Source organism: Salvelinus sp. IW2-2015, linkage group LG33 (assembly GCF_002910315.2).
Source record: "Salvelinus sp. IW2-2015 linkage group LG33, ASM291031v2, whole genome shotgun sequence".
Lineage (NCBI taxonomy): Eukaryota > Metazoa > Chordata > Actinopteri > Salmoniformes > Salmonidae > Salvelinus > Salvelinus sp. IW2-2015.
In genome coordinates, this window is record NC_036872.1 from 24,009,699 (window position 1) to 24,011,798 (window position 2,100).

The 2,100-nt window shown below is 44.1% G+C and overlaps 1 long non-coding RNA gene across 1 annotated transcript in view; it reads right to left on the reverse strand.

Annotated features, from left to right (window-relative positions):
- Positions 1–2,100, reverse strand: part of LOC111958181 (uncharacterized) — a 9,422-nt gene that overhangs the window by 279 nt on the left and 7,043 nt on the right. Inside the window, exon 2 of the long non-coding RNA XR_002876495.2 lies at positions 215–296. This is a non-coding gene — a long non-coding RNA (uncharacterized lncRNA). The remainder of the gene's footprint in view (positions 1–214; positions 297–2,100) is intronic.

A 2,100-nucleotide genomic window follows, 5' to 3' on the forward strand; every position in this document is an offset into this window, starting at 1 on the left:
GCTGGCCCTATAGGTGAAGCTGGTCCTGTAGGTTAGGCTGGCCCTGTAGGTTAAGCTGGCCCTATAGGTTAAGCTGGCCCTATAGGTTAAGCTGGTCCTATAGGTTAAGATGGCCCTATAGGTTAAGCTGGCCCTATAGGTGAAGCTGATCCTAGATCTGCACCTAAGGGCAACTACCTGGAGCTGTGGTTAGTGCAGTGGATGTGGTACCTACTTTGTCCGCTAGGGAGCAGCAGAGAGCTGACAGGAGGAGCAGCATTCCCAATACTTTGGCCATGGTTGTGTCTGGATCTTTTCTGATGGAAAAGAAATACAAATGATTGAAGGTTCTACTAAGCCATGTGTAGAAAGACTGTTTTGGTTGATTCAGGACAAGTCAAGTCATTGGGTACATACATCAAGTATTCAACAGTCACAACTTATGAGAAATACAACAAAAAAGCCAACTCCTAGTGAACAATAGGTCCAATGTCACGAGCATGCTACTCTGATGTGGGTAGAGAATGGATGGACTTTTCAATACTACCCCTTCCTCTAACCCTCACCCTGACCCTTCCTTTGAGTAAGACAGAGGGAAAGGGAAATGGTGGGATAGGTGGAACGTTTTGGGGAATTGGAGGGCATTGCTGATTCCTTGAAGTTGTGATTTCCTGTGCAGCCTTTTAGGCCTACTGACATACAGGAAGGAAATTATAGCAGTGCTTGTGTGTGCGCGTGTGTGTGCATGTGCGGTCCTCTGTAGCTCAGTTGGTAGATCATGGCGCTTGCACCGCCAGGATTGTGGGTTTGATTCCAGGGGCCACCCATGCGTAAAATGCATACACATATGACTGTAAGTCACTTTGAATAGGTCACTGTGTGGGGGCTTGTATTTAAAAGAAAAATGATCCTTTAATTAACTGGGCAAGTCAGTTAAGAACAAATTCTTATTTACAATTACTTTCCTCGTTATTACTATCTTCGTTGGTACTGGAAGTCCCCACAAGCATAGTAAAACAAGGAACATTTCCCCATGAGGACAAAGGCTATTTTAAGCTTAGGGTTAGGGGTTAAGGTTAGGGTTAGTCCTGAGGGACAGAGAACAGTGACAAACAACTAAGCACAGTTTGCCACCGAGGAGAAGTCTCACAAGCTCACGTGTGTGTGTGTGTGTGTGTGTGTGTGTGTGTGTGTGTGTGTGTGTGTGTGTGTGTGGTGTGTGTGTGTGTGTGTGTGTGTGTGTGTGTGTGTGTGTGCAAACTGTGTATGAGTGTGTGAACTCATACAAAGTTGCTAAGCCCTCTCTCCAAGCCTTCCGACAGTATGGAGCAAGTTTCTAAACAGGCGTGCAGATGTTAAGGATGGGTAGAATGACTTTGACAAACAGAGCGATGAGAGGAGAAGAGGGGAGGGGCGAACTTTACAGCGTTTGACACCACTATGTCGGCTTTCCAAAACGTTGTTTTGCAGTACTACAGAGTTGCTACGTTTTGAACGCAATACACACTTATGTGAATCTACAAAAAATTTATTGTATTTTTTAATGTGTGTGATTGGTGAAGGTGTGATGATCGTGCTATTTGGTAATACTGAAGGATGCTCTGGATAAGAGCATCTGCTAATGGAATTTACGTATACATTTACATTTAGTCATTTCACAGAGCGACTTACAATCAGTGCATTCACTAGGGAAGGTAAGACAAATACATATCACAGTCAACTGCAATACAATAAGCATGGGAATAAATGTAAATTAATCTAGTTCTCTCTGTAAACGCAACATCAGACTGAGAGATGCACTGCAGAACCCTTTTAGGCCCTAATGCTCTCAATGTCAATGTGACATACCATGACTCACCCTTTGAGAGAGAGAGAGGGAGAAAGGGAAGACATCAGAGGAATGACAAAAGAGACAAATCTTAGTTAAAGAAAGATGGAAAGAGATGAAAAGAGATTGGAGGAGACTCCAGCACTGTGGTCATTCATTGGGACCAAGACCAAGACCAATACATAAACCTACATTACACTACACACACACACACACACACACACACACCCCACACACACACACACCACACACACCACACAACACACACACCACACACACACACACTACACACA